General features: G+C 40.1%; 1 protein-coding gene across 4 annotated transcripts in view; it reads left to right on the top strand.

Annotated features, from left to right (window-relative positions):
* The window catches only part of spata17 (spermatogenesis associated 17), a 62,510-nt gene extending 41,490 nt beyond the window's left edge, over positions 1-21,020 (top strand). Inside the window, exon 11 of one of the 4 annotated variants that reach the window (XR_013297852.1) lies at positions 16,473-16,556. The gene's annotated coding sequence lies outside the window, so the exon portion shown is untranslated. Of the gene's footprint in view, positions 1-16,472; positions 16,557-18,522; positions 18,732-20,289 lie in introns of those variants that run through there. The other 3 variants (XM_077590668.1, XM_077590660.1, XM_077590681.1) reach the window with 3 other exon arrangements.
* The last annotated feature ends 8 nt before the right edge of the window (positions 21,021-21,028 follow it).

Below are 21,028 nucleotides of genomic sequence, written 5' to 3' on the forward strand. Positions count from 1 at the left end.
GGGGGGATTTAGCCGCGTGTCTTAAATCAGTCTTAATTTTTTGCACTCCGCCATTAAAGAGCCGCCATTAAGCTCCTCTCTTCTCGCCTCATTTCCCTCTTCCTCTTGTTTCACTTTTTCAATTTGTGTGAGAGGGGGAGTTCGCCCCTCATAAAATTTCACTTTGGCCGGCCTATCATTTGCATCTGAGCCAATAAATAGCAATTAGCATTAACAATTAAACCAGCCAGTGGAACCGCGGGCAGCTCCCTGAGATGGCCTGATGGATGGATGGCACGCTAGCTGTGAAGGAAGGGAGGGAAGCTTTATCTTATATGTGTGTGAATAGTTGCTACATGAACCCGCACTGGGCGCTCCAGTATATCTTGCACTTTCACTTGCTTCCCAAAGCTAATTTATCTGCTGTCTCAGTGGCCTCATCACAACACACTTATCCACCGTGTGAGCAGGAATGCCAAGCTGGCACACCATTTGGTCCACAGTTAGCGCACAAATTTTCCTTGTTAATTACACTCATTAACCAACAATTGATGTGAGCCGGGCATTGTTATATGTCATGTTTTCTCATCATTGGACTAAAAACTGCAGTCTCGATTTGGTGGAAACCAAATACAATGTAGTCTCGTGGCCGAATGTTGACATTTATTTTTAATGGTGCTTTTAGTTAAAATCAGCCCAATTGCAGACTGGAAATTTCACTCATTTTGTTGTCATTGCTGCTGTTTTAGTCTCACAAAGTTGCTTTTTGCTTTTTATTTATAATTTCTTGCCGTCAATAGTAGCTAATGAGTTAAAAGACACAGTACCTCAATTTATCGCTTCTTACAAAAGGACCTCAAAATATCCTCCGTGGATAAAACATGTTCAAAATTAACGAAGACTGGCCAGCTAAATGTCTCATCAGCTTAGAGCAGTGGTTCTCAACCTGGGTTCGATCGAACCCTTGGGGTTCGGTGAGTTGGTCTCACGGGTTTGGTTGAGGCCAAGACACATTGACTCGTCTTGTCTATTCATCATAACATGCCCCGCTTTACCATTGCTTGGCCATTCAGTGCTGCCAGGAATTTATATATCTTGAATTTGAAAAAGAACATATTTTATTTTACGCTAAAGTAGGGTTTGGTGAATGCGCATCTGAAACTTTTGGGGTTCGGTGAATGCGCATATGAAACTGGTGGGGTTCGGTAACTCCAACAAGGTTAAGAACCACTAGCCTAGACATGAAAAAGCACGCCTGCCCTCTAAGGGCTAAGTAGGTAACTTACAGGCAACATTAAATCCGTAATTAACTAAGATAATTCATCAAAGATCAAAATAATGGGCACAATCGATCGGTGCACATACATCCCTACCACAAAATTTCATTCTGATCCACCCATGTAAGAGTAGCAATATTATGAAGGAGAGCAACACCAACAAAGCAAACTACTTTTCGAGACCTCCCTCCAGGCACTCTAAAAAATATAGCTTTGCACCAACAACCAACGATATTGAAGTAAGGGGTGGAGATTAACCACAGACAAGTCAAATAAATGCTTTGAAGCCACTGCAGCAACTAGAGGCGACAACCAAGGTCACATTCACATTTAGCAATTTTGAGTGCCCAATTAACATAGCATGAGGAATTAGAAACAGTATGATCAGAATATTTCAAACAATTGTTCAGATACCATCTAGTGAAATTGTGACAGCGTTTCGAAAGTTGCCAGTGTGTGTGCCTCAGCATGTGATGACACCCAGCCAGCTGTCACATGTCCAGTGAAAATAATCATGTAGGTGGCTTGCTGAGGAGCCGTCCATCTCCATACATTAATCACCCCCAATAGAAAGTCCTGACACAGCAACTACAGCGATGCCACTGCCCTGCCTAACAAAGCATAGAGCAAGGACACACGGCACCAACAGTGCACAGGTGTGTTCATCTTTGCGTGCGTGTGCATGTGTGTGTGTCTATGTGTATCATGGTTTGCTGCGGACTAAAAAATAAGACTGAATACCAGAATCGGAATATGTCAAAAGAAAACATGCTTTGTGCTTTCCCCTCTAACATGTCCTTCTTTTGCCGTCTATTCGTGTGTTTTTTTTCCTTCTTGATTTTATTGTTATTACCGCACCAACACCATTAGAAAGCTCCATGTTCTTCTCCAGTGGAGCAATAAATGAAGAGGGCCTAACTCCCTCTTGCCTTCTTTTTTCTCATACCTTGTTTGCGTTCACACTTGCCTCTTCTGTTGGCACCTCTTTTGCATGTCTAGTATCCATTTTCTATACGTTGCTATGGATGCGGATTTGATCATGAACAAGCTCTCTGACCCACACATGCACACGCACTCACAAGTGCAAACGTACTTGTAAGGCACAGTTGGTGACGTGTTCATTTTCCAATATATTCAAACGCACTAGGAAACAATGCATGAAAAAGTACCTATAATCGATATTTTGCCCCTGATCACAGTAGATTAAAACAATGTGAAACGTACTAGAATAATAAAATTAATGTTATCCTTTTATAGGGCTAGTGACTTACAACAACAAAAAAGTCAACCCCATAAAGACATGGTGTCCAAATATCTATTTGATATATAACATATTGGGTCAATCCGGTCGTAATATTAACATTTGGTAAATAAGTGTACATCACCCAAAATGTAATGTCTATGTATATTGCCACCTTGTTTCAATTGTAATTATGTTATTGGAATTATTAATAATGATTGTGTTATATATAAAATGACATATAGTAATACAATTTTGACTCAAGTAAAATTCAAATGATTAAAAACAAAAATGCACTCTAGTGATGGCCACTAACAGTCTAAGATCTATTTCTGTAATATACAAGTATATATAAGTATACATTTGTATTTGTATTTTTTTAATTTTTTCAGTTTTGAAAACCTTTTAAAATTATTTTTTCAGGAATACAATTCAGAGCATATAAAATATTAGTACGTTGATAGACTTCCCCCAACTATTCTACAAAGCAAACTCCAAGACGACCTAACGACCTTGAGCAGCGGCCCTTGACGAAGTGATGAAAGGCAGATGACGAGAGGGGAAATAAAAGAAGTGAAAATGTGATAATGGCGAGTCCTAAACAAGTTTTCAAAAGTCCCTGCAGTAAAAGTAACACTTGGACGGCTGCTGGGGGAGAATATTTTGCCAGCGCCTCCTCCTGACAGCACGTGAGCCTCCCAGACACAATCCAAATAGCCAAACGTTGAGTGTAACGAGTCAGTACCTGCTCTTAAAAGACTACGACAACGTGCAAACATTGGACTCACACATTAAACAGACAGACATCGACGCACAGGAGAAAGTGGACCTGACAAGGTCAAGTGGGTAAAAAAAAAGTCGGGACAATTAAATATGCATATAGAATAATTCTATTCTATGTTTGTTAAAAAAAAGAAAATAAACTAATTGTGTCCGCAAACTTAAATAAGTCATTTTTTTCGTGCCTTTACAATTTTTTTGCTTCCATTTTCTATTTTTCCAACAGATGCTATTCTTTGGACTCTGTGATCCATATTTAGGAGACTTTACAGCAAGTAACTATGTTGGTCATTTAAAAAAAAGAAAAAGAACTTAACCTCATAAAGACCTGACATGAACATCATATTTTCAGTCATATATGATTGGCATATGACATGGACGACGCGTATCATTTATAATTATATTCTTATTTTTAATCATTGTATGTATTTTTTCTCTGAATCAAAATAGAAATGCCCTCTAGTTTTGACTCCCAAGAACACTAAAGTTTTTTTTCACTGTATTTAACTCATTGGCAACGATTAAACATTTGATTCATTAAACTGGGATGACTGCCTGTGACTGCTCATATTTCAGCAGCATTGACGGGGCTAGACGTCCAATCCATTTTGAATGGGAGTCCTGCCAGCAATCATTCATGTGGATAATGTCCTTAAAACACCTTTGGTCATTATTACTCATTCCATTTTTCCCAAACTTTCATGCCTGATCCTTTTTAATCCCTCCTAACTAACCTTCATATCATTCTACATGCGCCTCTTTCTCCACTTCCTCCTGTCATTCGCACTGCAGCTCTCCCACTGCCCCCAAAGAGAGAGAGAGAGAGAGAGTTGCTAAAATTAAGTGGTGCCACTTCTCAATGACACTTTAATGATAGCACCACTGCTTCACACAGACACACACACACACACAGACCGGAGAGACCTATATGAGCATCTGCTAAAGATAGGCCCCTCAGACACAAACACACAACGCGTGCATGTGTGCGTCCCCCCCAAACACACACACACACACGGGCACGTCCATTCGAGTGAACCTCGCTTTGTCTGGCCTGCCACAGGGACCGAGGGGGACGGGTGGAGTCTAATTAAGAGTGTCTGCAGGGAGATGCTCGGGTGTGCATTTGTGTGTGTTTGCTCGTGTGTGTTTCGTGGGACAATGTTCGCTGTATTCAAAATTGAAAGAGCTTCAAACAGTCCTGACTGTGTTTTCACCACATTGTCACAGATGCTGGCAGAAATAGGCACCTGTTGCTCATGGGGGAATTTCAAAAATGAGAAGAATTAAAGTCGTTGATGGATGTATTTTTAGGACAACGTTAACGGGGTGACCACCAACCAGTCTTTTCTCGTTTCTTCCAGAAATGCTCCTAATGAGAAATGCACCAAATCTGAATATTTTCCCTCTTTTAATCAAAGTCAACAAATGGGTTATCAAATGAATCACCATTTATTTTTGATAGTTTAGAAAAATTATTGAGCTCAAAAGTGACAAAATCCTCTTTTTTAACGATCTTAATGTCAAATATTTGTTTTTCATTATCTATATTTACATTTTTAAAAACAGGAATAAAAGGATATATTCTGTTTTTTTTATACTTTTATGTCGATCAACTTATCTCTCTTAATCATTTTTTACTGGATAGTTAATACATTTTCTGGAATCTACAGAAATATAATATGAATTGCAGTTCTGTTAGAAATATGAAGATGATGTACATGACTTTCACTGGCCACAGAAAATAACGCCAGTTCGAAACCTAGTATATTTTACACAATTGACATTTACTATTTGTTTTAGATTTATATGCCTTTGTAATTGTGCTTAACTCATCATTGTGCAAATTTACCTCTAAGCATTTCAGTACAGATTTTTGCCTGTATTTGTGCACGTACATTTGTGTGTGTGTGTGTGTGTGTTTGTGTGTGTGTGTGTGTGTGTGTGTTTGTGTGTGTGTGTGTGTCAGGATCATTGTGAGGTCAGGCATGAAGCTTCAGGGAAAAGTGCCAAGCAGCATTGTATAATACACATACACACATACGAGAGAGGACATCAGCAGTGTGATTCACCTGTCGTGTTGGAGGAAGATCACATTAGAGAGGAACATCCTCCTTCCCCATCGTAGAAGGCTCTTTTCATTCACTGACAGTACACAAGACAATTGTATTTAGGAGCCAATTCAGCACATTGTGTACAATTTTGATAATTGCATAGCCAAAAATAGAAAAAGCAAAAAGGTCGATTATGTAAAAAAATTCCCGAGCTCTATGAATCATGGGTGTGTGTGTGTTTGTGTGTGGGTGTGTGGGTGTGTGTGTGTGTGGTTGATTGTGTGTGTGTGGTTGATTGTGTGTGTGTGTGTGTGGTTGATTGTGTGTGTGTGGTTGATTGTGTTTGTGTGTGGTTGATTGTGTGTGTGTGTGTGGTTGATTGTGTGTGTGTGTGTTGTTGATTGTGTGTGTGTGTGGTTGATTGTGTGTGTGTGAGTGTGGTTGATTGTGTGTGTGTATGTGTGTGTGGTTGATTGTGTGTGTGTGTGGTTGATTGTGTGTGTGTGTGTGTGTGGTTGATTTTGTGTGTGTGTGTGTGTGGTTGATTGTGTGTGTGTGTGTGGTTGATTGTGTGTGTGGTTGATTGTGTGTGTGTGTGGTTGATTGTGTGTGTGTGGTTGATTGTGTGTGTGTGTGTGTGTGTGTGGTTGATTGTGTGTGTGTGTGTGTGTGTGTGGTTGATTGTGTGTGTGTGTGTGGTTGATTGTGTGTGTGTGTGTGTGTGTGTGTGGTTGATTGTGTGTGTGAGTGCGATGCACACAGGTGTCAGGTGTCACTGCCGGGCCCTGGGCATCGGTGTCATGTTGTACATTTTGGGCCACCATGCACCACCGGAGGAAACAAGCATCAGCTGCCACTGCCGCAATGAATGTAGACAAGTCGTATGCTCTCTGCCACCTGCAGCCAGGTGTGTGCACGCGTGTGCTCATGTCAAAGAGTGTATTCGGTGACCTCGGGATGAGCGATCTATTCTGAGCGTCGCTTTCCGCTAAATTGAGTTCTATTACAGCTCGCGTCGTCTAGTCGGGTACAGCGCATGGAGACGCAGCCACCAAGGTTGAAGCGCATCAATATCTCAATGCGACACATTACTTTCCTTCTGGATACACCTACACCAACGATATTAATTGAACAATGCGGATAGGTAGATTTGTGTATATCAAGGTACTGTAAACAAAAAAACAATCTAGATATAGTTATTTCAATGTTTGTCAATATGCAAATAAGTTTAAATCCACACTCAAGGTTGTGTGACGATCTAATGTGTATTTATGCGCAGTTCTAGTCATCATTTTGCTTTTCTAAGAGAAGGTGATGTTTCTTTGGGGACTTTGGTCCAAAAAGACTACTTTTAACTCTTGGTTCACTCTATTGACAGTGACAGATGGAAGTAGAATTGCTGTAAAAATTAACTATTTTTATATTGAACACTCAGTAACTTTGGCATATTACCACTTAGAACACTTAAACTCATGCAACAGCTTCCTGCTTTTCTAATAGCTTAAATGTTGTGTCATTAACTAGAAATGCCATTTCTGGAGAAATGGGGTGAGGGTGCTTTACTCTGCTTTTGAGTAACCTGCCGAGGGTCACTCTCTGTTCACTTTGCCTCACTTTTGTCCATTTTGGAGCCTTTGCAGGTCACTTGCTCTTGATTGTGAGTCACCTCCTGTAGATTTTGGTCCCTTTCACTTCATTCTGGTGCATTTCCTGGTCACTTTATGTTGATTTGGGGGTAATTCCAGGTCACTTTCTGTCAAAAACATCTGTCGCTGTCAATGGCAGTGAATGAATTCATGGTTGACCTTCGATATTTTCACCAGCATCTTTCAGTGCAGCTCGTAATGAGAAGTCAACACGAAGATGACACAGACACGGTGATTTGCCATATCATCAGCACGCCGTACTATTGTTGTGATTTCTCATCACAGGGAAGCTTGTAAAGTGAATCTAATCGCATTTCCACGTCCTGTCATATTCTCATCAAACAAGCTACTTTGACTGCGCTTTTTAGTGTGTTACACTGGTGTGTGTGTGTGTGTGTGTGTGTGTGTGTGTGTGTGTTTGTGTATGAACAAATGCAGCCATAAATGGAATAAATCAGATCACAGCAGCGAAACAGCAAATAATACAGTTCAGGCTTTTATCAAGCCACTGATGAAAGTATAGAAAAGCTGTCACATTAACCAAAATATTTATTGTTAGGTTGTGCAGTTATAATCAGTAGTGGAGAACTGCACTATAGGTATCCATCCATTTTGTAAAGTTTGAGTTTTGTTCTGTTTTCAGCTGCTTCAAAGGAAACCTAATCTCTAGAAAGGGCAAGTCAAAGTCACACATGTATGCATGCCACACTTGGACACGCTACCACATACATGTAGATTATGGGAAAAGCCTGTAATTCATGTGGTTGTGGCCTGACATATCAGCAGAAGTGGAGTCAAGTTACTTGAACGACATTGCATCAATTCTCGTGTGAGAGGGAAGCCTTTTTTCAGCTTTTTCATGATGTAGTTCACACTCAAACTTTGGATATGTTTTGATGACAATTATTGTCAGCTCTCCATCTGTCACTCTTACTTTTATATGGGGAGAATGTCCTTTTTCAAGGAGTCTTTTGGCATGTGAAAGCTGCAATCCCATTGATTTGGAAGCAAATCCAACACAAGACGTGAGGCTGTTCTTCATGTAGGCAATTTTGAGATAGCCGTGTCCAATTTCGGGGATGGTTTTTGTTTGTTTGTTAGTGATGGATTTTGAATTATGTCTGACACTCAACACTCTACCATAGCTACTCTCTCTCATCAACAATTTTCAACTGACATTCTTCCACATTTTAGGCATTGCTTATTATCACTCACATATAATTTGTTAACAAGATAATGTAAAAAAAATGTTTTTATATTTATGGCTTGGGTCTTGACTGAAATGTACACCCTTGCTGTTTAAGAGTGAAGATCCATAAAATTTTGTGGAATTTGATGAATGTAAAATTTAAAAAATAATAATAGGAATAATCTATCAGAGGAGACTTTTTCAAGTCACCAGTTATTTACTTAACATGCTCCCTTTAAAAACCTCTGAAATTGAAGTATCTTCAACTAATAGAAAACATGTTTCCATCTGTAGAACATGCATTTTTGACTTCGGCTGAGTTTGGAGGAAAGCAACAAAACTTTGTGTAAAATTACAAAATGTGCTCTACTTTCTGAGCGCTAAGGCCGAGCCAGTTGAAGCGTACCGAGAGGCGTAATTAGGCCATGATTTGAACTCTCTTAGTTCCTCCCCCCACAGGGAGCATGAGGTCATGCCAACCATTATAAATCCAGTCGGGCTATAAATAATATGTACTGCTGTGAAAGTGTACTTACGTATAGGTGTGTCAATGAGTCTGCGTATGAGTTAAAAGAAGTAAGACAACTTGACCAAAGTGTACTGTTAAATAGAGCTTTAGACCTGAGAGCAAAGACATAATGGTTCCGGTATTAACTTAGTTTGAAGATTCCCTGGAGGTGCTGCCAAAAGTCCCAATTTTTATTTCCTTTATCACTCAGGCAGACGTGAGGCCATAAGCTTTTGAAAGCTTTGTTTTTGTAAGCAAATGTCCTTGCCCTTGGCTTGCCAATTGACTCTGGAGCCGTCTGGAAGATTTTCTTAGGAAGCTGTCGAAGAAACGTGCGTGGTGGCTGTTGCTCTGTTCCAATGAATAGTAGAATTTACACCATTCGTGGGAACTTTCTGAATCGGTCCTGGTGAAAGTAGTGGTTAAGCAGCACTTGAGCAGTTATTTGGATTTATTGCACTCTTGAGAATTTTCATTGACTTTGTATGTTACTATAATGTCAGGAAAAAAAGTGATATTGTGATACGAATCAAAATTGAAACATTTTTAAAAAAGAATATTGCTTACTAATTTTATCTCATTTATAATGTGATAATGTGTTAATTTATTAAAATAGCCTTTGCAAGTTGGTGGGCAATACCTTTATTTCTGAGCAAATAATACATAATAATAAGTTGTGTGAATTTAGCCATAAACTAATTCCCAAAGACTTCAAAATATTTAACAAAAGTCCTGTTTACTTGTTTGTTTGTTTGTTTTTGTTTCTTCAAAACTTAAAAATTCAAGCAAAATTGGTTGACTTAAAATGACAACTGACAATTTTTTCCCCATTATGTCACTTCCAAGTTCATCATCAAATTCAACTTGATTGCTGCCATTGACGGCGATAAACGTCCAAGTCATTTGAACTGGCGACGAGTCATCTTTATAGTATGACACCTTTTTACAACAGTTCATTTTTTTGCCCCAAATTTTCCTGAACCTCCGATCGTATAAGTCATTGTAAATCTAGAGCTAGAGAAAATAATGGTCTGGTGTCACACAGAGTAACACCCACTTGTGTCGTCAAACGTGGCTCGATGGCTTGAGGCCTTCAACCAAAGTGCATACCCCCCCCACCCCACACACCCCCGGCTGTCGTAATTACTTGGTATGAAGATAAAACTGGAAGCACTCAATAAATTACATTTTTGGGGGGGGCTCACCAGCTTACAGATAGCCTATTTAGTGGCCACTAATCAATTGAAGTCATTTTGTATCCTCCTCTTCCTTTACACACACACACACAAATACACTCATCCATTAATGAGTGGATGTCTAATTAAGACTCCAAAAGTGAGGGAGTCACTTCTTTTATTTTATTGCTAGCACCCACTATCATCTCTTGCCGCTCTTTTGCATTTTAATGATCATTAATAAACTTTTATTGTTTTTTTTAATTATAATACCAGCCTCCCCCATAATAAGAAATCAGATTTTCTGCTGCACCAAAGCGATGGACGGTGGAAAAGTGGTGGCATGTGGAGGAAACAGAGTGGAACTGCTTAGGTAGTAATCACAATATACTCTAGTAATATATTGACGACAAAATGGGAAAACTTTGGGAAGAACTTGAAAGAGAGTTTGGACTGTAGTTTAATACGTCTCATCAAATGTGTGCGTATATTAGCGTCCGTGGCTATTTTAATGATAGCGAGCACACTCGGCCATAGAGGTGCTTTGACAGGGATGTGCGTGATGGATTGCGGGGGCCACTTGCTAGCGCCATTACTCACTCACATACACGGACACGCACACACATTGGGGCAGTTCACACCTGCCTGACACCTGTTCCCTGCGGGGGTCTGCCTGCCCCTGAGACGAGCAACCCGCAAAATTATTCTGCACGCCAGCAAATATTAATTAAGTTTGCAAAAGAGGAACTTCACTAGTTTGGAGGACAAGCCTGACTGTCCCTTAATGTATTGTATAGCTACCTACTGTATGGTATGTCATCCAATCACTTCCAGTGAGTAAATTTAAACACGGGATGATTGTTTTTGTGTTTATATGCTTTATATGGGCCAATTGAGTGACAGCAGATTAATTGAGGAAGTAGAAGAAACTTTCACCTGCTAGAGTAGAGGAGCATTTCATGTTCATTCATACCATTAAAGTTTATTGGTCAAGATTCATCTTCAAAACCGCTAATGTGGTGCCGGAGCCTATCCCAGCAGGGACTGGTTGCTACTCAGTCATAGGGCACACATACAGACAGACAACATTTCGCTCTCCCAATGACACCACCGAGTGGGAATCCATCTCATGCTGGGCGCACCAAAGTCAGGTGAAAGAACCACTGCACCATCGTTTGGTTTATTTGTTGTTACGCCCTATAAAATTGAATTGAAATTAAGCTCTTCCTCTATCTACACCACAGGTGTCAAAGTGGTGGCCCCGGGGCCAAATCTGGCCCGCCGCATCATTTTGTGCGGCCTGAGAAAGTAAATCATGAGTCCCAACTTTCTGTTTTAGGATCAAATTAAAATGAAGAGTATAGATGTATATTAAATTTCCTGATTTTCCCCCTTTAAATCAATAATTGTAATTTTTTAATCATTTTTTTCTGTGTTTTAGTTAAAATCTAAAAAAAATATTTAAAAAAGCTAAAATAAACATTGTTTTAGATCTATAAAAACTGAATATTCAGGGCTTTTAATCCAGTTCTTTTAATCCATTTATAAATAAAAAATCTACATATTATATCTAAAATTGTCCGGCCCACATAAAATCGAGTTGACGTTAACGCGGCCCGCGAACCAACCCGAGTCTGACACCCTTGATCTACACCATCGGGGATCAAGTTTGATTTTTTGATTTTTGAGTGTCGCTTGCTTGATTCCAGTCTAAAATCATCTTGTAAACTAGACTTTAGCATCATTCCACTGCATTCTACTAACAAACCCAATGATGAAATGGATCTCTCTTGCGAATCAATACCTTGGAAGATAAAAGATGAAAGGTCAAGGTGGCGAGAAAAGAGACAAAAGAATATTCACCAGTGATTACATGCAACGGCCCCGCCAACATCGCACATCCACGTTCACGTGGTTAGAAAGTAACCAGACATCAAGTGGCGGTGCTCGTTTTGAGTGGAGCACCCGGGGAAACGCGGCGGCCATATGTCAAAGCCTCGTCTCGTCCTACAAAATTCCGCCTGCCCTTCACGTGATTTGTCAAAGGGCCGCACAGCATGACAGGCGCTCGCTTGCGCCGGGGTCTTTTTCTGGGCTCCGGAGAGAACGGCAGAAGGGAGTTTTCCAAGCCAGGTGCCTGTGGGCTGCCTTTTCTCTGCCCCCCTTTTCCACCCATGCACCCCCACTCCTTTAACCGCGCGTCCTCTTGTGCAAGGGGGTTGGGGCGCCGAACAGATTATGGCGTAATTAAGGCGCTAAAGCAGCACATTATCCACCTGGTGGCTTCACCGGGGCCCGGCTAGCTTGGCGGCTAGGCTAATCAGGACCCGAGTGTGTATGAGCCAACGAACAAATGTGTGCGTGCTGGCGTACGTTGTGTGCGAGTGTGTAATTACAGCCATTTGCATGCATGTGTGTATGCGGCATGGGGGCCCATCTCACCTGATTAAGGCCTCTTAGAGGGATGTGTTAAAAGCATTAGGTGAGGACAGGAATGTAATTCGTCATGTTTAAAGGCTGTAAATTGAATCAGGGATTAAGAGGCGGCCAAATGAGCACACACACACACACACAGGGGATGTACTGTATGGAAGTCGTAACCGTTTGCCGGTTTTTGTACTCGCCGTGGTCATTCTCGCCGTTACACTCTGCTCGGAGACAACATAGCGCCCTCTATTTCTCTCGCGGCCTCTCGCCACTGTCCTCTAAGTGCCTGAATTGAAAATAATTGTGCAGACAATGCAATCAAAAGAAGAGCGGGACAATATACTTGGTATTATTAGGTTGGGGAGACTACTAAGTGTAGAGTGAAATACCTCAGAGAGTCATTTTACACCTTCAGACTTTATTAAAGCTAATGGGTTTATATAGACCTCCCCAAGGCTGGTCTATTCATTACTTGTAACCATTAGGAAGTATTACACACAGACACACACTAACGCACACATACACACAACAAAGTCAGGGTGGCCGGCGGCGAGACAGGATGAGATCATGAGAGTGCGTCTTAAAAAACACTCAAAAGTTAAATGGTACTAGATGAGACTAAATAAGTGCATCGGAAATGAATGAAAACAAGATCACGTTCAAGGACTAAAAGTGAGGAGAGGAAAAAGAAGAAAAAAAATCAAGAAAAATGAAAATGGAAGTCGTTCAAATGAAAACTATCTTGGGTGTGTTGTTAATACCGTTTGAGATTTTCTTCTACCATTACGAGACATTTCCTTATTTTAACAACAACTAGAATTACCTCCAGTAGTAGCGAAAGTACAGATAATATATGTAAACCCTTTCTATTTTAAAGCATTATTATTATTCTTTATATACATGTTTTTAATATACTGTATATAAACATCTGCTTATGAATAAGAATACAAGACATGTTTTAAACATAACACTTATTTGGATTCTGTTACTTTCATTTTATTTTTATATTTCACAAGCATGTTCTGACTGTTTATTCCTGTCCAAGATTGAATATCTTTGTTTTGCACCATTTTTGCGAAGGCCAAAATATTTCAACGCTTAAAAATAATTGTACATCTTTGGGATTGTTAATCAATTAAATTTGTGATAGATTAATAGTGTACTTTTCTTACGAAAAAATGAAGTTAAATGTAACAATTTCTCTTGTGTCTTAATGAAACAGCACAAACAACACGTAAAAATTTTAAAATATTAAAATTCAGAGAGGCTGAGTCAGCGTCAAGGCCATGCATTATTTATTTATTTTATTATTTGTCGTTTGAAGTCTAAACATGCGTCCATGCATCCATTGAATTAAAATGTACTGTTAAAAACAAAGTTGGCATATTTTTAAAATTACACGACAGACACTGATTTTGAATCGACATATTTCATTTTATTTTCTAGTTTGTTTTATTATTGCATAAACACATCCCCTATTTTGTTTTAAACATGGTTTCCTTCTGAAAGCTGCATCACTTGCAGTGAAAATTGACTAAAATAACAACAAAATTGCCTCAATATACGTAAATGATTCCGTTTTTTCTTCTTCAAGTGAGCTAATAGATTCAGAGGCCGTCAGGTGTTTCATAAATAAGAAAATATGTCTTGTGTAACCTCAGTTAATATCTCCGTTGCCATGTGTAGCTCGACGAGACCAAAACAAATCCATAAATAACAATTATGTAATACCTGCGTAATTATCGTGTAATTTTATGTAAAAATGCCAGGCAGCTGCTTCATGTTACCGGGCCCATTACTCACCTGACCTTGACTACATTTGATCGTCACACGCAGTTCAATGTGACTAATAGGCCACCTGTCCCATATTTATCTCTTATTACAGCTTTTTATAGTCCAGCATCTTTTTTTGTATTGGAAATTCCACCTCATCAGTATCACTCAATATGCAACTACAAATCAAGTCAACTTTTTTTGTTTAATTCGGCTTCCATCAGTTTCCATCCCAACATCCCAAATGGCCCATTGTGCTTTTTTGTAAGTTGACTTTGTGTGGCAATTTGTGCTTTTTGCTTCTCCTCCCGTTGCTGGATGACTCTTGTCTGCTTCCACCTCAAAGACAAAGAAGGACGGTCATTAGATGGCCGTGGAGCATCGGGCGGGTGGGTACTCGACACCATCTTCCTGCCTGGCTTTTTCTATTTCTCCCACACACGCCGATTTCATGTGCGCTGAGGTCGTCAAGGCCTGGTGAGATGTGCTGGTATAGAGCGCCATCTACAGGTTGTAGTGGGCTTTATCTACAGCTTTTGCAGGGCTGGTTTCAAAATGTGTATGGATTCAAAAGTGAAAGATAATCCTCAAACGACTTTATTGATGATAAATGTAGTTTAGGAATATAGCATCTACAAAGTTAGTTAAATTGAGACGATATTTTATTATAAACTACGTATGTTTTCAGGTGGCCAGCTGGCTGAGTAATTAGCGTGCCGGCCTCACATTTCTGGGTTCGATCCCAGGTGGGTCCTCACTGTGTGGAGTTTGCATGTTCTCCCCAGGCACGCGTGGGATTACTTCGGGTATTCCAGTGCAGGGTAGGCTGGTTGAACACACTCAATTGCCCCTAGGAAATGCAACTAATATTTGTCTGTCTTCTTGTGCCCTGCGATTGGCTGGCCACCGATTCAGGGTGTCCCCCGCCTCGTACCTGTAGTTAGCTGGGGTAGGCTTCAGCACCCACCGTGATCCTTGTGAGGATAAGTGGTTTAGAGACAGGGTTCAATCTTTGCTGTGTTCATATATGAAGTTAGCAGATTTTCCCGTGCTATTGAGGATTTTCTCCGGGTTCGACCCAAAAACTTTGGGATGTTCCCAAACTTTTTGGCAAAACAAGATTTTAGTTAAAAATCTGCTTCAATTTTTAATGACCACCACAGAAAAAGGTAAAGTTTGTGTGTTAAAGTTTTTTTTTTTAGCTTTTCCCCTTTTTTGTTACTTGTTATATTTGGAAAAATGATAAATGACTGTGCCCTGTTAGTCTTTTTTTGCAGGTAGGCGTATGTGTGTGTTTGCGTCCAGTATTTTCAAAGTCACTGTTTCCTTAGAGAGAATTTGGTGTGCTGGTTAAACCTCACGGATCACTTCAAAGGGGATACTAGTTTATTTTCTCAATTTTAGAGTAGTTGTAAAAGTTAAATAGCATTGTGCAATAATTCTGTTGAGTAGGATTTTAATGCTGATAAAAACAAAAATTGCCATCTTCATTCTAAAAAGCAGCCAGGTGCCTTTTTTTCTTCACAATTAAGATGCATAATATGTTCCTACTATTTACTACCAATTGAAATTACATTAGTGTATCTTTTTTTGTGATAGTCATATACTGTTTTCTATCAAGCAATTGGGTCAGCATTGCAGTCACGCTTGTTTCTTTAATTTCATTTAGTGCCATTTTTTTATTTTTCATGAAACAAGCACATTAAGTGCTGTATTTTTCATAATTTAGTCTACAGTTCCAAAATTTCAGGCGAGATCAGTTTTGTATTGACTAAAAATGTGTCCCTATTGCAATGTGCATTTTTTCATCAATAAGAAAATGCAAAGTTGAACCTCTTAAACTGTTTGGGTATGACTTTTGCTGTTTGCACGCCAAGTCGACAGTGCAAGTGGAGCTCGCCTGTGGGTCTGTGTGGGCGCACACACATGCCAGTAGAGTGTGTCACTTCTCTTCCCCATCCGTTCACTGCCCCTGGAACAATTTCAATTTTAATAGCTTTTACTACTATGTAACTGAAGCACAGGAGACACAAAAGGGAAGGACACACGCACACACATAGACGGCGAAGGGGAGAAGTGTGGGTCCCCTTGTTGAAAATAGAGCCATCAAAAAAATGAAGGCCGACCCAGAGAGACAGACAGATAGAAGGACGGACGGAGCGATCCCAGGAGCATCTTGTAATTATCCCCGTGGACAAGTTGCCTCTAGCAGGGCTCAGTGAGCCACCCCCTCTCGTTTTCTATTCCCCCTCCGTTTCTGCCGCTAACCCTTCGGTTTGCTAATTTCAGCCCAGGGATTAGCCCCCGCTTGCTTGTCTGTCTTGTAATAGTTCTTGGGGGGTGAAATATGGTCTTCTTCTGCTTATAATAGGACTTAGTGAGCTGGTGACCAATCGTCGTCCATCCTCCCCTCCCGCCTCAATGTAGGGTTAAACAAGGAGATGTGGAGAGAGGAAGTGAACGAGAGTGAAGGTGAATTTTGTACCTGCGGGGCTACACAAGCTGTTTTCTTGATGCATAAAAGGAAGAAGAGAATAAGGAAGACAGAGGAGGAGGCTGTCATATGCTGTCATTTTTAGCCCTTTAAGCAAGGGACTGTTTTTGGTCATTAAAATTTTTACTTTAATATTGTTATGATTGGAATATTTGTGGAGCGCCCAGAAGCATTACATTAGAGGTACATATCTTGAAATTTGGCAGATATATTCTACAGATGTATATGCATCGATTGCTGATTGATTAATTGTGGATTTATGATGTGGTTCATCCAGTTATCCAAAAGATGGTCGTATTACATCTCATTTTGTTTGGTTACCGGGTGATCGTAGTTCATTTGAAGCAGTTTTTATTATTTATGATTATTGAAATTTTGAATCATTGGCTGCCATTGATGGCGATAAATGTGCAATTCATTTGAAGTAGAAACACCCAATGAACAAATGTGCATTCGCTGCCAATCCATCCATTTCACTTCACATCTAAATGATAATAGCCTCATGATTGGACGCGTATTATGGTCAATACAACTGGACTTGTTAACGAAAGAACACTCAAGCCTCTCAGTTCAAAGAAATTGGACGGCTATATCTGTCAATGGCACTGAAATAGTCATAGCCATGCAAAAAATGACCTCTCCATCACTCCAGCCTCTCATTAGAGTTCCACAAGCCCAGCCTGTCACATAATTAAAGGCAAAGTTATAAATGACCAGCAGGCCAAAAGCCATATTTCACAGGTGGTCACATATTTATTTATAATTTTTCACCTTTTAAATGTGTTTTTTATGCAAATGAGCTGCAGGACACTTTTCAATTAACTTTGGTAGGCAGTTGCTCTATAAGTACCACGGAAGCGTGTTATTAAAAATAGAGTATTTTTGTTCTGCATAAATTATTCTCGTGTGTCATATAAATTGTTTGAGGTAATTTGAGGTATTTGGAGCTATTTTTCTCCTTGCCGATTGCTTTTTTGGTGACTAATGTATCACTGTTTTCATTCTACGATGGCTAAATACTGCACACGTTGCACCTTCACACTGTCTCTTTTGCACGAGCGCACACACACACACACACTGATTCGCAGAGCGAGTTAAATGGTATATTATATGCACAATTGACAGCCAGGTAGTGAGATCTGGTTCTTTTATGGCGACAGACTGAAAGTGTCTCCCTCACTTTCCCCCTAATTGACCCCCAAAGAAGAAGCAGGAATCAGAACTGGAGATTTGACATTTTAACAGTCTTGAGTGGTTTCCAAAAATTGACTTTTTATGCCAAATGCCAACCTGAAAAATACTCACCACTTTATTAAAAAGAATGATTGTCACTCAAATGTATGAAAGGTTTCAAAAACATCAGTGTTGAACTGTAAAAATCAATTTTATTCATTCCAATTTAAGGATGTTTACCTCAGTTAGCTACACGCCACAGTGACGAATCAAGTTCCATCCCTGTATTCAGCCAATTATTGCATATTTACTTAAATTAAAGTACAGTTCACTGCCTGCAATTGCCAACAATAGACATTGAGTTCCTTTTAACTTGTCGGATTGGATGTGAACGCTCACCTTTCAGTGCCATTTGGCATGTCGACTGGGAAGGGCGAATTAACTTGAAAAAAAGTCATGATTACTGTATGATAGGTTTAATGTAAACAACTTTTATCCAAGAAGAAAAACACCACCATATGGTGGGGAAACTCACTATGGCATCCTGCCCATCACGAGCTTGCATGTAGCAATCGTTCAAAGGTGAACGCATATAGCACGTGTGTGTGTGTGTGTGTGTGTGTGTGTGTGTGTGTGTGTGTGTGTGTATGCGTATGCGTGTATGCGTGTGTGTGTATGCGTGTGTATGTGTGTATGCGTGTGTGTGTATGCGTGTGTGTGTGTGTGTGTGTGTGTGTGTGTGGTGTAGCTTGCCCTCTCCCTGGTGCGTAAAAAACATCCATTAATTGAATTCCTTCTAATTTTCCCCAGTCAGCTTCGCCTTGCAAAGCGAAACGCCCGCCTGCCACGCGTGCTACGCCACACTTCAGGTGTGCTGGATAATGGAGGATGACATTTGTGTCCCATCATGCCTCGGGGGCAACGTGATACATGGCTTCCTTCTATGAAGGTTAAACTCAGCTCACCTGCCTTTGGCGTTTCATTACCCACTTGTTAAATACTCTTTTGGTAATAAAATGATTAAAGGCTTTATTGCTTCCCTCAAATGAGGCCTTTTTCCGCGTGTGCTTGTAATGGCTTTGGATAGGCATGTACGGTGGGTGTGTGTGTGTGTGTATGTAGGGGGTGGAATGGTGCGCCTGGACGAATGTAAGTCCAGTGTGTAAAAGTGTAATGATGGCGCTTTACAATAAAGCGACCTATTACTCTCAGCCAAACGGCGTGTGCCATCATTATGTCTAAAGCAGCAATCCCTTAGCTCTCGTCCAACATTCAAATAGACGCGAATGACACATACGGCATTATCTGTGTCCTCAAGCAACGTGAAGTGTTTATACTCAAAATGAATGGGCCTGACTATTTTTTACATCCCGAGTTAAGCACTGTGGCTATATCAGCGGGACATAAAATATTATATCCGAGCCATTAACGGCAACTACAAGCCTTAGCTTGGCCAATATGGCTCTTTGGCGACATAGCAAATCATCATACCTGGTGTCATTTTGCCTGTAAAGCCAGCTGTAAAGGGGCTTGAGTAAATGATTTCCCAAACTCAAACTACTTTTTAAATATCTCAGTCTGGGCAGAGAAATAGTAGTAGTCAAGCAAGACGGTCCTGCCTGATTCATTGGATCGTCTTAACCTCTAGTGCGGGGGCCGACAACCCTAGGTTCTGGAGAAGCATGCAACGGCTCTTTAGCGCTGACCTAGTGGCTCCCTGGAGCTTTTTCAAATCAAATCAAATCAAAAGCCTTTATTGTCATCATACACAGTTGCATATAACGAAATTGGTGGTGCTACTCCACAAAGTGCGTTTTCCCAGCAATAAAAAAAACCATAAATAGTCATATAAAAGTATAAAAAGTCACATCCCGGCTAGGTAAATTCTAAAATATTGCAAAATCTAAGATATTGCACATTGTTATTGCACAGAAGGGATTGTGTGTCGTGCTAACGCAAGTTCAGAGTCCTGATTGTTGTGGGAAAAAAGCTGTCCTTAAGTCTATTTGTCCGTGCTTTGTGAGACATGTACCGTCTGCCAGAGGGCAGCAGCTGGACCAGGTTGTGACCAGGGTGGTATTGGTCCCTGACAAAAAATGTTTGAAAATGGGGGGAGAGAAATATATTTTTTGTTTTAATACGGTTTCCGTAAGAGGACAAACGTCACAAAAACATTCTTAACGTTTTCCAATGGTGTAAGAATGTGTAGAATGAATAATAAATTTGAACATTTCTGTCAACGAAGATTTGCGTCATAGCCTGCAACACAGGTTTCAGCAAGGCGGGGTGTGTTGTAAACAAACTGGTGACTGTATGATGGGCCATGTATGGGAAAAGAGAAAAATAACACAACAAAACAGCGGATTGAACCATTCATTGCCAATGCGGAAAAATTGCCTGAATGTTTGCTTTGTAGCGAGAAGTTGTCAAATAACAAAAATAGTCATGTGGAAAGACATTTCCAGGTAAGGCATGCTAGATTTCATGTTTCACTGCCTTGGGTCTGTTGCAACCACTAAGCAAAATAAGCGACTAAAACATTTGGAGTGGTGACTAATCCTTTGAGCCCTATTTTAGGAAACGAGTGGGTCAGCCTCCCTCCGGCCAGACGACTTCCATCGGCGTGATACACGATGGCTCGGCTCTGCTGGCCTCTGTCCAACACCTGTTCTCCCATCAGGGGATGCTGTGTTGTCTTGCAAGGTGGCGCTACTGCACAGATCACCATTGCTCAGTTGGCTCAGCGGAGGGATGAAGTATGAATTTCCCTGCCATGAAATGTAAACTTGAAGCAGGAGGGATGCTTTCCGGGGAAATGAGTGCTCTTATTGTGAAAATATTTTATCATTACCATCTAAAAATGAATGAATGCATGTTTGTTTTAAGTGAAATTGATATTCGATCTGCTGGACCATTGATGTACTGGTCCATTGATTTTTCCATATTGATATCTACACTGATTTCACATGCATTTTGCACTCTGTACTATAAATGTTTACATAATGTATCCAATTAATATTTTCACCTCTAATGATAGTTTAAACTGATTATCACATTATGAAAAATGTATGTAGCTACACTGTTTATTTAATGCAAGCAACGCAAGTATTTTGCTGTCTTTTATTTTAATTGTTTTTAGTTTTTAATTTTCTCATTTTAATTTAACTTTTATTTCATGTGTTTATTTCTAGTATTTCTTGACATTTTTCACCTTTAATATGATGTATATAGTATAGCCAGTAGAGGGCAATGTATAGCTATAAATTCAGACGTGGACCAGGTGTGTGTGGGAAGTGATCTTTTCAAAAATCAAATT

The sequence above is a fragment of the Stigmatopora argus genome, chromosome 2, assembly GCF_051989625.1.
Source record: "Stigmatopora argus isolate UIUO_Sarg chromosome 2, RoL_Sarg_1.0, whole genome shotgun sequence".
Lineage (NCBI taxonomy): Eukaryota > Metazoa > Chordata > Actinopteri > Syngnathiformes > Syngnathidae > Stigmatopora > Stigmatopora argus.